Source organism: Adiantum capillus-veneris, chromosome 15 (assembly GCF_014529385.1).
Source record: "Adiantum capillus-veneris isolate H3 chromosome 15, ASM1452938v2, whole genome shotgun sequence".
Taxonomy (NCBI): domain Eukaryota; kingdom Viridiplantae; phylum Streptophyta; class Polypodiopsida; order Polypodiales; family Pteridaceae; genus Adiantum; species Adiantum capillus-veneris.
The window spans coordinates 123891710-123906817 of NC_140945.1; the positions used below are offsets into that span (position 1 = coordinate 123891710).

Sequence of the window (15108 nt, forward strand, 5' to 3'; positions counted from 1 at the left end):
TGTGAGTGGTCTCGACTTCATCTTCATCATCCAAGAAGCGAATGTGTTTTACTCCTCCCCTAGACTTGTAGCATCCAACAATAGTTTCATCACCTTTTTTGCCATAGACCTGTACTCCTATGCTTTTAAAGTCTCTCCTTCACCCGGTACATGGATAGATTCAGTAAGAGACTGTTGCTTCCTCTTTATTATATCAATTATTTCTTCGTGTAATTCTCGATTTGCTATACCAAGGACCTCACCCAAGGTAAATTCCACCTTGCTGTTTAGAATCCTCTCTTCCAAAACCTTTTTGAGATCCGTTGTTGTCTCTATATCAGATTGGAGTTTGTAGGCCGGACCCTTTGCTTTAGATTTTGTTGCATCCTTCTTCTTTTCTTTAGAGGCTTCTTGCATAGGCACTTCAGGGACATACATCTGTTGCGGGGAAGGTGATCTAGGAGACACCGTGTCATTTTTACCTCCACTCCTCATGGCCCGCTTTGAAGGCCCTTTATCCCCATTTTTGTACCTACGTTTCTCTTCAACAATGGCCTCATTTGCTTGACATTTTGCAATGTATGCATGCACTGACAAAGAGTCTACAATGTCATTCCAACTTGTTTCAAGCCAAATGCAATCTCCGGCTTCATGTAAAACCTTTGTAGTCATTTTACCCTTCATAGCAGACTTTATAGCGCTTGGCCATAGCTCTCCAATACCATTAGATTCCTCTTCTCCAACTTTGACTAATCCTTTTTTCTTAATAGGATCCACCTTCAATCCATAGGCAGCTGCCTCAACCATTGAGATGGCATGGCTAGTAGCCATGTCCTCAACTAGTTTCTTCATCACGCCTTTTCCAAAGTTTGTCCCCAAGAGCTTACCTATTTCACTTAAGTGAATTTTTCCATCTTTAAAGAAAACAAGCTCCTTTGTCAAAGCGTGTTTAGAATTTTCACAATCCCTCCTTCCATGGTCAGTACTATCACACCATATGCATCTATTTACAAAGCCTTCTTTGTTTTGAGGTCTTTGACCTGTAGATTGTCCTGATGGTTGTCCCTTTTCTTCTAGCCTTGTAAGCTTTAACTTGAGCTCTTGCATTCCCTTGACAATAATATCTAAAATGGACTTGTCACTCTTTGGAACCACAATCACAGGCTTTTATAGGACTCTCGGGAATACTTGGGACTTGACTATCATCTTGTCTCTTCGTCGTTGTCGCTTATTTAGCAGCGAAATGGTGTCTTCAACTTCATTCCAATTAGTCTTTAAGCCTTGTTCCACATCCATCCTCAAGTAGTAGCTCTAACTTATCTTGAATCTCTTTACCTGTGGCCTAAAAAAAGAGCTCTATCTTTTTTGAGTTTAGGGTAGCCTTCTCAGTCCTTGAAAGTTGATCATAGCGGCGTTCAAATTCCCTTAGCATCTCGGTAGGCGAAAGCCCCTCTTTTGGACGAACTACCCACTCTATTGTCGCTATAATTGTTGCTATAGGCGTCGCTATACGCATCGCTATATAGTGATGATTATAGCGACGCTCTTAGCGACGGTCATAGCGACGTTCCCGTAGCAATGATTTTAGTGACTATCTGAGCGACGCTAGGGATTAAAAAAACCCAATGTATTTCCGTCGCTAGAAGCGTCACAAGTGCACATAACCTCTTGTAGTGAACATCACAAAGCTTCTTTGCCACAACCATCTTGGACCTATATATGGAACCCATACCATGCAATAATATTCCCAATGGGAAGCCTATCAAGAACTTCTTGCGATTTTCTCATGATTTCATGAGGGTACCACATATGGCACACACTCACCAATGTGCTCTCTAATTAATGGGCATTTTTTTGAAGTAACCCACTATTGTGGATCTCTGTGTATCCTGCTGACTTGGTACACTTCCTTCTTTTGAGCACATGGTTTTAGTTCGGTCAGGAAAGAGAATCTTGTCCATGTTGACTCCTCATCAAGCTCTTGCTACAGGTTACAAGATATCCATCAACAACCATGAAAGGTGATGTTGGAGTTGCCCATCCATGGAGACCTTCAGGTTGTGAGAGCCAAGGATTTTAATTACGTGATGATGCATTTTGTTAAATGTTAATTATTGTTGTTATTATCACTATTTTTTTCATGTTAATAACATATCTAATGTCATGAACTACGAAAACTGGTAGAAAACGTAGAACCGGCGGGACAAGCAAGAATCCCGCCGGGCCCGTCGTGTACCCCCTCCATATTTGGCGGCTCTGTATAACCCTTTTATAGACATCACATCACATCATATCACATCACCTCTTCCTCTAAATTTGGTCATCCTTTAAAATTTAGAAGAAAAACTAAAGGTAAAAAAATGAATAGTCTTTAAAAAAAATTAAAACTTAATGTGGCTCTGATCATGGATCATTGGTTCTTTTTGGGACTGAACTGATTCTTGAAAGGAGGTAGAAAGGTGAATCTTTGGGTTGGTATCTCTACATTTGGGATGGACTGATCTCATGTTTGGTTCACCGTTATATTTGCTAAATTGATTGCTATATTGATTAGAACTTCTATCATGGGTCATTAGTTCTTTTTTGGACTGAACTGATTCTTGAAAAGAGATAGAAAGGTGAATCTTTGGGTCGATATCTCTACTTTTGGGATGGACTGATCACATGTTTGATTCACCGTTGTATTTGCTTGCTATTTCGATTAGAGCTCCAATCATGGGTCATTAGTTCTTTTTTGGACTGGACTGATTCATGAAAGGAGGTAGGAAGGTGAATCTTTGGGTCGATATCTCTACTTTTGGGATGGACTGATCACATATTTGATTCACCGTTGTATTTGCTTGCTCATGTTTGAGTAGATTGAGGTTTATTCCCTTCAAGCTTCACTACTACGCTTGTGTGTGATATTGATTATAACACTAATGTTTGGTTTGAATAATACTTGAAAGAAGAGATAGCATACTGAGCTATGTTTATTGGTATTGCAAGCATCCAATAAGTATGTCTTCCACCGGGAATGTGAGCGGTGATGTTGGTGTCTCAAGCCTGGCTTCCTTGAGGAGACCTCCTACCTCGATGCTAGGTCCTGCTTCGTAGGGCACCACTTCGCAGGGCAAGCGAAAGGCAGGTGGAAAAAGTCCAGGACCCGAGTGGAATTTTTCCACAAATTTAAATAAGTATCAAGATTGGAAATGTAACTTTTGTGGCGAAGAGAAATCTGGAGGAGCACCAAGAATAAGGGATCATTTTCTAGGTGGCAATACCAGAATCCAAGGAGGAAAGTGCAAGGGCTTAGGTGCAGAAGAAGCAGCTATGCGCTTAAAAGCTTTAATTGGTAAGCTAATTTCCACGAGCAAAAGATCAAAACTCTCTACTTTCGACCATCACCCCGGTATCGATAAGATCAAACTAGGATGAGGGATCATTGGGTGTAACGCCCACCAATGGAAGCACTCAACGCAGGGAACCAACTTCTCATATCGATGGAACTACACCTCCAAACCATGGTTCTCCCGACTTTCAGGTAGGATCGTCAAAAAGTAGACAAGTTAGCTTACAGACGAGCTTCAAAACGCTTGCCTTAGAAGAAGCACAACTTGCACTAGCTAAATCCATCTATTTCACTGGGGGATCATTGGCCATTGTCACCCGTGATGCATGGAAGTCAGCTTGGAAACGCATTGGGGAGTATGGTGCTGGATTTACCCCTCCAACATATCACCATATGAGAAACCAAGTGTTGGATAAATGTTACACAAGCACACAACAGGATATTCAAAGGGTAATATTAAATGCAGCAGAACAATCTAGATACACCATAGTTAATGATGGTTGGTCCAACGTTCAAAGGCGGCCATTGATCAACATCATGCTTGTGTGTCCTCGTGGTGAATGTTTTATCAAAGCTGTGGATAGCTCTGGTCAAATAAAGTCTGGCAGTTTTATAGTTGACATCATTGGCGACGCAGTTGAGGAACTTGGAAAAGAAAATGTTGTCCAAGTAATCATGGACAATGCCAAAAATTGCAGGGCTACAGGTAGGATACTTGAAAGTCGCTTCTCTCACCTATATAGTGCTGGTTGCAGTACACACAGCTTGAACTTAGTATTGCAAGATTGGTACAAGAGTAATGACATAGAGTGGTTCAAATGGATAGTAGACAATGCTCGCTTAATAGTCAAGTTTGTTTTGAAGCGTCAGAGGGTTCTTGACATGTACCATCAGAGGATGTCTACTATGTTAAAACTGCCGTGCGAAACTAGATTGTGCACCAACTACTATACGGTAGAATCACTAATAAAAAATAAGAATGCTGTGATGGAGACATTTGTTTGTGCCACTTTTTCAGAATGGGAGGCCGGTCAAAGGGAGAAGATAAAAAGAAAAAATAGGGGTGATCAGAGATCTACTAGCTGATTGCCACTTCTGGGATGATGTGGTGGATGTGCACAATGTCATGATGCCAATTATGCTCGCATTACACCAACTGGATTCTGCCTTGCCTAACATAGGTAAGGTGTGGATGGCTTGGTGGAGTGTTCAAGAAAGCCTTGCAAATCCAGAGGAGCCCCAGGAGCCAATTGTGAAACCTTGGAAGACACCATTCACTCAAAAGAGGAGAGAAATTCTAAGAAAGTATGTGCATGGTCGATGGGTTGGAGCACATAGTCCACTACACAGCGTAGCTTTCTTATTGGATCCAGAGTATTGGGCAATGGAAATAGACAAACCTGATGAGGAGGTGCTGGAAGACTTTTATGATGTGATAGGCAGGTTTTATGCTGATCCTGATGAGCATGCATCAGCTGTTACTGATCTTACAAAGTTTAAACTCAAAGAGGGTAAGTTTGGTATAGAATTTGTGCAGAAACTTGCCACGGAGCAACCAGCGTGGAAGTGGTGGATGATGAATGGTGGTAGTGCACCCACCCTTAAATGCCTAGCTGTTAGAATCCTAGCCCGATGTGCATCCAATTCAAGTTCTGAGAGAAACTGGAGTACATATAAATATGTACATTCCACTATCAGAAACCGCCTTCTAAATTCAAGAGCTGAAAAATTGGTGTATATGTACTATAACCATCGGCTATTGGCAAGAGTGCAAGCTGAGAACTACAAAGAGGAGATGCCGCGTTGGACTTATGATGTAACCAATGATGAGGTGGACGAAGACAGTGAGCTGCAAGGGGAATCTCATGAAGTAGAAACTACATGTACTTTAGAAGAGATTGAAGAGAATTTGGAAATTGAACCAACTTTGACCCATTGCAGCAAGCGACGGTGGTTTAATTAATAGATTATTGAATCCATTGAGTGACTTATGTTTAAGTTCAGAAATTGTTTATCTTATAAGCTTTTTTTTATATTTAGTTTAAGGTTTAGACATTTGCTTGATAATAAATGAAGCCCTTAAAAACTTTTACAAGGTTACAAATCACTATTAAATCTTCATAATATACAAAGCCCTAACAAATCTTTGCATTATCACATATCATAATTGATGCTGAAGTGAAGAATTCACAATTCACTAATAAATTCTTGCAAGACAACGAGTAAATGTTTTCAAATGTTACAAAAACTATCCAAGTGATAGTGAAATATTTGTGAGAATATCTTCATTCTCCTGTTCACGATGACCTTTAAGCTTATTATAGTCTTCAGACATTCTGAACATTGCATATAGCTTTTTGGATATCTCATACTCACATATAGCACAATGAAAGCTATTCATCATGCTTTGCATCAAGCATGATATATGGTACATATGTCCACATGGCAAGCTGAAGTGACCACACCACTCATGAAAGAATGATCTACATATGGGGCAAGGACCACCGTGCTCACCAGAAGCTGGAAGGGCCTCAATAGATGTTGGGTGCTCAATCAATGTGGCAGCATTTTGTTTTTTTATAGTCGCCTCTAACTCTTTTACGTGGCGAGATAGCACCTTCACCTCCCTTTGCAAGTCTCTATTTAGGGTTGCTTCTGCATGAGAGCCTTGTGTAGCTTGTGATGCTTGCCTGAGTTGAGTTTGAAGATCCTCCTTAACTTGGTGCACTTCCATTGATGCACCTTCTAGTGCCAATGACATCTCTTGCCGTGTGACAGTGATTGCACTGCTGCGACTGTCCTCAATGGTCATATGAGGTGTCCTTGAGCTGAAGTCCACTGCTTCACCCAAGACATAATGCATGTATAACATCTTGGCAAACCACAATGGACAATCCATATGATGCATAGAATGACCCATAGCATCAAGATATATATTCTCTCCATTGTCTCGTATGTCTGCATTAATGCATTGTGATAGCTTGAGTCGGCTTTCTTGATGTTGTCATCTACAACGCCTGGCCATATGGATTTGACCATTTCTCGGTCAATCCTAGAGTTCACCTTTTTCCATTGTGTACCCACTGGGTTGGCCCACTGGGAGCAACGAGCTACAATTCGAGCGGTGTCATTCACTCCACCGCCTTGACACATGGATCTGAGACGCTCAAAAGCGCGCTTAGCCCTCAGTGATTATCATTATCCATATCCTGATTAAACACTATACTTTAGTTACGGCATACAAACTTAATGATAATCAATTGCTATAAGAGTAACCACCATTTTACGACAATCAATTGATATAAGAGTAACCACCATTTTACGACAATCAATTGATATAAGAATAACCACCATCTTACGACAATCAATTGATATAAGAGTAACCACCATTTTTTAAATCAATGAATGACAATCAGCGATTCCACGTGGCTTATTGCTTGAAACTTAAGAGAAAAAACAAAACTCATAGAAAAATTGTTGTCTATTGAGATATAACAAAGTGTTTTTATTACTCGTACATCATCCATGGTGCATAAAACCCAAATTTTAAAAGTGCTTTTATAAGTCAAAAGTACATCATATATCTATCAAAAAAGTGCTTCATAAAGTACATCATATATCCATAAAAAAAAGGCTACACTCATTTCAGAGGGAGGACGTAAGCATCGTTTTGGCTGGGCTTCAAATCTTTCTAATTCTTCGTCCAAAAGTGCCAAGGTCTTTCTCTTTGTGGATTTCTTCCTCACCCAACCTTCCACAACAATCCTAGATATGGCTTGTACATCCACTGAAACCTTATGTTTGATCCAATCTGTGCTGTAGTAGTCAGAGAACTCTCCACAAAACTTGCAAAATTGCCATATCACCCATCCTATGGCGTACACATCTGTGGCGCACGGGTGATTGCCATCTAGTAACTCAGGAGCTCGCCAAGGATGAAGCTTTTGCCAGTTTTCATCGATATTGTTGGTCTTTTGTGTCTCTAAGCCAATACGCAGAGCCAATCCCCAATCAATTATTCCAATACGGGGAGTGAGATCCTTGGTAAAGTCCAACATGATGTTCCATGGATGGAGATCATTGTGGATCACTCCCTCGTCATGTGCGAATCGCAATGCCTTCACCAAGGCATGGATCAACGAGGGAGCATGATTGCACAGGCTCTTGATACGTGTTTTCTGGTCTTTAGAGGGCTGCTCCCATTTAAAGTCTTCAGGGATCTTTCCTTTCCCCTCTTGATGTGCTATAAGTGTCGTGAAAGAGCCATGTGGATGGGGCACTGTCTCCATAAGATCACCTAAAGTTACCCCATTGAAGTAGGGGAATATCAGAAACCATGGCAACGTTACAGAGTGGGCAATACTCGTCACAATCCCTCTATGGTTGAGATCTACCCCACTTTCTGATGCAAAGATTTTCCACTGATGCTTGGCCTGTCCTTTGAACTCCTTGGCACAATAAGTATTCGCTGCAGGAAGGAAACTGATCCCTTTGATTTGGACTTGCCACCCTGTGCCATAAGCCCCTGACCCAAGTTTCTTGATATTCTTAATGGACTTATTTGGAATGCCCAGAGTCATACTACATTCAGAATTGTATATACTGCTCTCTAGGTGACTGGCAGAAGCAGTAGAACCCGATGTTCCCTCAATGGCAGCCTCCTCAATAAACGGTTCTCCAACTTGGCTGCTCCCCACAACTCTGGTGATAGCCATTCGCATTTTCTTGCTTAGGCCAAACTGTGTGTCTATGTGGGATGCTCGCCTTGACCTCTCCTTTTCATCTCTCCATCGAGTGTTCCAATGCTCTAGCTTACCCTTGTCTACTTCTTGAGGGCATTCCTCTTTCAAATCAGAGGCCACCTTGGGCAAATTGCCCACCCAACTGCTCAGTAATGAGTTTATTGATTCGGTTGTTTTGTCTAGATATAACAACAACATTTTGCAGGCAATCTCACTGTATAATGATTGCAATCTAGACTCATCTGCAACAATCTGCACTATATCGTCGGGATCTAGTGCACTGACAATCGTAATCAACAATTGTCTAATTTTCTTTTTGAACTCTATCATTGAAGTAGCAGAAGGATCCATTTTGCCTGCAATGGTATTATTGCAAAAAACACATTGTGAAATATAACTATGTGCCACTGCATTTGGATCTTTTCTACGTGAAAGAAAAAGTGCAATATAAACCATAGATCTCGTACGCTTTTGCAGTGACACCTAATCGCAATTGCAACCATGTGCCAATGCGTCATCGTACGAAAACTTACAAACAGATTCTCATGTCATTCTAGCAGCAACACACCTAGTCACAATTGCAACCCTGTGCCGAAAGCATGAATGACTGGGAGCAACATAAAACATAGTCACCCTACGGTTTTGCAATGACACACCTAGCCGCAATTGCAACCATGTGCCAGTGCATCCACGTACGGTGACTTCTTTCAAACAGATGCTCCTGTCAATCTAGCAGCAACACACCTATTCGCAATTGCAACCATGTGCCGAAGCATGAATGACGGGAAGCAACATAAAACATAGTCATCTTGCATTTTTGCAATGACACACCTAGCCGCAATTGTAACCATGTGCCAGTGCATCCACGCACGGTGACTTCTTTCCAACAGATGCTCCTGTCATTCTAGTAGCAACACACCTAGTCAGAATTGCAACCATGTGCCGAAGCATGAATGACTGGGAGCAACATAAAACATAGTCATCCTACGCTTTTGCAATGACACACCTAGTCGCAATTGCAACCATGTGCCAGTGCATCCACGCACGATGTCTTCTTTCAAGATTCAAGCATATGAAGCACTATGAAATTATTTGAGTACACATTCATGCATTAGATGCTACCATCAATCTAGCAGCAACACAACTAGTCGCAATTGCAACCATGTGCCGAAGCATGAATGACGGGAAGCAACATAAAACATAGTCATCTTGCGTTTTTGCAATGACACACCTAGCTGCAATTGCAACCATGTGCCAGTGCATCCACGCACGGTGACTTCTTCAAACAGATGCTCCTGTCAATCTAGCAGCAACACACCTAGTCGCAATTGCAACCATGTGCCGAAGCATGAATGACGGGAAGCAACATAAAACATAGTCATCTTGCGTTTTTGCTATGACACACCTAGCCACAATTGCAACCATGTGCCAGTGCATTCATGCACGGTTACTTCTTTCAAACAAATGCTCCTGTCATTCTAGCAGCAACACACCTAGTCGCAATTGTAACCATGTGCCGAAGCATGAATGACTGGGAGCAATATAAAACATAATCATCGTACGCTTTTGCAATGACACACCTAGCCGCAATTGCAACCATGTGCCAGTGCATCCACGTACGATGATTTGATAAAAGAAATTTTAAACCTTTAAGTTTTACTGCAAAAAACTCAAAAAAACATCAATAAAATAAGGAAGGGTTTAAAAAATTACTGCTACACTGCTTTGAGAATGTGGAAAGCTGCCAGAAAGTTTGGTGAAGACTTTTCAATGTATCTCTTTTGTGAAAAACAAGCACCGGCGTCACCTTTATATAGCCACGGCGGGCCCGGCGGGCAAATAGCTTTACCCGACGTGATCGCCAGGAAAATTCACTAGCCCGGTGGGCCCGGCGGGCCAACTAATTAGCCCGGCGGGCTACGAGCCGGTCTCCAGGTCTCTCTGGAGGTCAAAAAAGATGAATGTCAATTAACAAAATATTTGTTATTTTGCATTTCTATTGTTATTAACCTGAAATTATAGTGTGATCATGTCATTTTGAAATCCCTGGTGAGAGCTCAACCTTAAGAGCAGGTGGATGAGAAGTCTTTGATTATTGAGAAGAGAGAGTAACAGTGAGTATCTTCACCTTTTTTGGAAAGAGAGAACCTCTATTGCAAAGCTCACTGCATGTTGGAGAAGAAAAGCATTCACACACCGCTAGGTAAGAAAGGCTCACAACCTGCCTTAGCTTGCGCTCATTAAAAAATAGAGAGACACGTGGAGTGATGAGAACATAGAGATTCAAACGAAGCTATTGTGCTAACGAAGTAAAAAACTAGAGTGCTTCGTTAGCCGCATTTGACATAAAAAAGAAAAAGAAATCGATAAGTTCTATTATTTGATGCTATTAATTATGTTTCAGATATTTATTAACTGGGAGGAGATCAGACATTAAAATGAAGCACAGAGAGAGGAGAGACATTAAAATGAAGCGCGCGCACGTTTACACACACACACACACACACACACACACACACACACACACACACACACACACACACACACACACACACACACAGAGAGAGAGAGAGAGAGAGAGAGAGAGAGAGAGAGAGAGAGAGAGAGAGAGAGTTTCTCATCAAAGTCTGTTAGATTTTTTATCTTGCCAGAGTGTGTTTGGGATACCGATATATCATAATGTTTGGGAGGTGTATCTCGCAAAAAACTACAAGGAGAATTAGAGTTCTATCAAGCTCAATGTTCGTAAAATCATACAAGACATCAATGCTGTTAATTGTTTGCTATTCCATTTTTATGTTTCAAATAAAAAGAAAATACCAAGTCTCCTTGCATGGGGGAGTTTGCACAATCCTCCCCATTTTTTATAATACGAAGGAACGTACCAATCCCACGACAATGTGAAAATTTTAGTGTGTTCGTTTCACTGCGTTCTTAGCAATCAATAGTAGAATGCGGTAGTTGTTACTCACCGCTCGCTCAAATATCTCATGTTTGTAAATGTGCAAGAGTTGGGTTCAAGCTTCTTTATGCGTTGACTGCAATAAATCATAATAACATTAGAAACGTAGCTGGGGAGGTCACCTAATAAAAATGTAACCTATCACTTACACTACATGAAACATTTTTCTAACTATGAACATTGTATAATAAACATAAGAATTAGTACAAGTTGTGAGTATTTGTACCAATCCAAGTACAATGCTATTGCATTACAAAGATTTATCGTTTTTCATAATGACTGGAATGTACAAAATTAATCTTATTGTAATTTCTTGTTGTCTGGCGTTGAGTTCAGTAATAGTCTTCTGCAGTAGCAAACCACTTGTTCACTACGAAATCAAATTAAAAAACCAGCCAATGATTCGTCGAGGTAGAGAGCTCCTGATTATGCAAAGTATTACATGCCTTCGAGATGCAAGCGTAGGTGATTACATCTAGAGATATGCGCGCTCTCCTAATGTTTGACACATCTTGCAATCAGTGCATTCAAAGAGGCGACATTCCAGATTGGAAGATGCTCAAGCACTTCTTGTGCTTTCTCAAACGTACCACATTTGGCAGATGTATCGACGAAGACATTGCCAAGCACGTCAAGTTTTTGTGTTTATATCAGCATCTTGTGCAGAGCCACATGCCTTCAGGATGCATGTGTAAGTGATTGCATATGGAGAGAGTCCCTCATTTTGTGCATCCACTGAAAATAGACTAGAGCTTTCTCCTCTGGGAAGAATCGTACAATCAATGCATTCCAAGGGCCCACACTTTGGAAAGGAAGCTAGAAAAATGCCAGAGCTCTCTAGCCCTGTCCTTGTGGTATGTATCCCGCGACCAATGTATCCCAAGAGTCCACAGTTCAGATCTTCGGGTTCGAGTGCAGGGAAGCAGAGGGCAGCGAGCATGATTGTGCAGGTTTTGGCGTCCCGCGAGAGCGTAGAGATGTTGAGGTGGCCCCGTCAAGTGCTGTACTCACCGTCGCCCTGTGTCGACTGATTTAAGCTACGAGCTTACTTAGCGTGGGGCCTGCGAGTAGGTTACTGCACGTTCTTTTCGAGGAGCAGTCTACGCTCTACAAGGCTCTACTCCCTTTGCACTATTTGCGTTCATCAACAATGCCGACTGTGGCTTGTGGTTCAGGTCGCTTTCTTTGGGAATCGAGCAGATTTCTCATCAGAGGAATACACACGTGGCTGGTTATTACAGGTTTCGGTAAGTAGGCTCTTTGCATTCGGGCTGCAGGCCATTGTTTCCATTTGCTTTGAGTTTTTGTGCCTACATTCGGACTGTGGTTCTGGTCTCTATTCAGACGAGTATCATTGCTCTACAATTTTGGTTATTCGCAGTGGTCCGAGAGCCAGGTCGAGGGAGCCAAGGAGTGCTCTCTCACCCTCTTTTGCATTGAGCATTTATTACTCGCAATGGGCTGTGGAATTCCTCCTCTAGTCGGAGGTTTTGGTTGATGTGTAACTGCCCAGCAGGGCTGAGTATTGCGAGTGCATGCAAGTTGGATTTTGAGCAGTTGTGCTCTCCAACAGAAATTGTGCGAGCGCCTTCTAAGGGCTATGCATGTGAAGCCGTTTGGTCTCCGTAGAGCCAAAGCGTGTTGTTCTTTTCTTGAGGATCTTACTGGTCTTTTTGTGTGGGTCTCCGGCCCCTAGTTTTGTATGTCACTTGGGGATAACATTGTACGAGCCTGCGAGCTCTTGGTTGCAAACCACGACATCTTTTTTCAACAGCCTCTGACTAACAATATCAGCCCGAGTTTTTGTATCCATATCAGCATCTTGTGTAGAGCCACATGCCTTCAAGGTGCATGCATAAGTGATTGCGTCTGGAGAGAGAGGCCCTTGCTGCACATCTAGTGAAAACACACTAGAGCTGTCTCCTTTGGGAAAAATCATGCAATCAGTGCATTGCAAGAGCTCACACTCTGCAAAGGAGGAAACATCCTAGAGCTCTCTGGCCTTGCTCTTATGGTCAGTATCCCACAACTAGTATATTCCAAGAGTCCACACTTCGGCCTTCGAGTTCGAGCGTAGGGAAGCAGAGGCAGCAAGCAGGATTGTGCAGTCCAGCCCTGAACGGGGCGACTTGACCTTTGTGCGCTCTCACGTGATGGTGAAACTTGCTAGCTGACCCCATATGGGGGCTGCGAGCATGTTACTGCACGTTTGTTTCAAGGAGCAAATTACACTCTACAAAGCTCTAGTCTCTTCGAAGTGTTTACGCTAATCTGCAACGCTTGCAATGGGCTATGGTTTAGGTCGCTTTCTTTGGAGATTGAGCAGATTTTGCATCGGAGGAATGCACAAGCAGCTGGTTATTACAGGTTTCAAAAAGTAGGATCTTTGCGTTCGGGATGCAGGCCGTTGTTTCCATTTGCTGTGAGATTTTATGCTCGCATCGAGGCTGTGGTTCTAGTCTCTATTCGATCAAGTATCATCGCTCTACAATTCTGGTCATTGGCAGGGGTTCGAGAGCCAGGTTGAGGGAGGCAATGAGTGCTCTCTCACCCCCTTTTGCATTGAGCATTTATCGCCCACAGTGGGCTGTGGGAGGCTGTTATGATTATTGCCCGTTACGCAAAGCGCTGATTCTATGCAAAGCAGGCCATGCAGATTCGCTTTATAAAGCTGCTGTGTGCATTTTTCTGCACCCGTTTCCCGTTAAAAAGTGTCGCCACGTGCACGAACCTCCAGCCAGAATCTTAACGAAAAAAAAAGCCCAAAAAGCATTCTTTATAATTAAAGCTGAGGAGACGATACGTCGCTGGAGAACTTAATAGCAGCAGCCATGGCCGACGCTTATCCGCTCGCAGACGCCCATCTCACCCAAAGGATTCTGGACATTGTTGGGCAAGCTGCTAACTACAACAAGCAGCTACGCAAGGGTGCCAACGACGTAACAAAGGCACTCCGCAGAGGTGCAGCGGAGATTGTTGTTTTGGCCGCCGACACGCAGCCATTCGAGATCCTCTCCCACCTCCCCTTGTTGTGTGAAGACAGAAACGTTCCCTACGTGTTCGTGCCATCCAAGCAAGATTTGGGTCGTGCGTGTGGCCTTTCTCGTCCCGTCATAGCTTGCTGTCTCATGACGCAAACGAGCCAAATTGCAGAGTTAACGCATGCCATGGACTTGCTACTGATTTAGCTATGGCTCATGATTCTACAATGTTTTGGGTATCTGATCACTTGAACTTTGTAACTTGCACAATCAGGGATTGTAAGTTATGCGCTTACAGGTTAAATAGTTCGGGGACCCATCAACCTTGGCTTTAAGATGTTTCATGGAGTAGGACCTGAGCTCCATTTACATGCACAAGCAAGGCTTGTAAGTTTCTGTTGTCTTTCTATGTAAGTTTTTGTTTGCCTTCTCTTATATATGCAACGCTTTGCTATGTTGATTGCCTTCTATGCTCATTGCTTAAAGGTCTTTAGATCTCCCACTTCATATGTGTCATTGGTGAGCTGAACGGCCCAATGCTATTGTTTTCCTTTCGTTTCTAGAAGGTCAATGCCAATTGTCACAAAAAGATTTAAAAGCATGTGGATTGTAGATGGTACATCTTGAGCACAAAAATATTTAAAAGCCTGGATATAGACTAACGACTTTCTTCATGAATAATGGACCGAGGAGAGTCATCTCAGCTTCTTCTAGATCGCATGATAGTATTTGTGGGCATTGAAAGTATGTACTTATGCCTTAAAACCCTTATTTATTTCAAGGTGCCTCTAGACACACTGAACTTCATTTCAAAGTGTCCTCCTATATATGTGATGTTCATCAACGATAATAAGTAGAAAAGTTACTAGCTAGCACAAGTAGTTTTTGACACATTCTCACTACAAATCCCCTTAATGTAAGATAAGGGAGTTCAGGCATGAAAGTAACCTCCCAAATGTGCTCTCTTATAGAGCCCCACTTGTGGCACACTTTGACCTCATAGGACCCTTGCCCTCACACTACTGCTCCACCCTTGGAGAATAGCTTTTGTCCTTGAAAACAAAATTGAAAAATCGTTTCTTAATTACCTAATGTTCGCGCAAGTGGAACTTT

General features: G+C 42.3%; 1 pseudogene; it reads left to right on the forward strand.

The window, feature by feature from the left end:
• Positions 1-11862: 11862 nt before the first annotated feature.
• Positions 11863-14672, forward strand: LOC147441435 (uncharacterized; annotated as a pseudogene).
• The last annotated feature ends 436 nt before the right edge of the window (positions 14673-15108 follow it).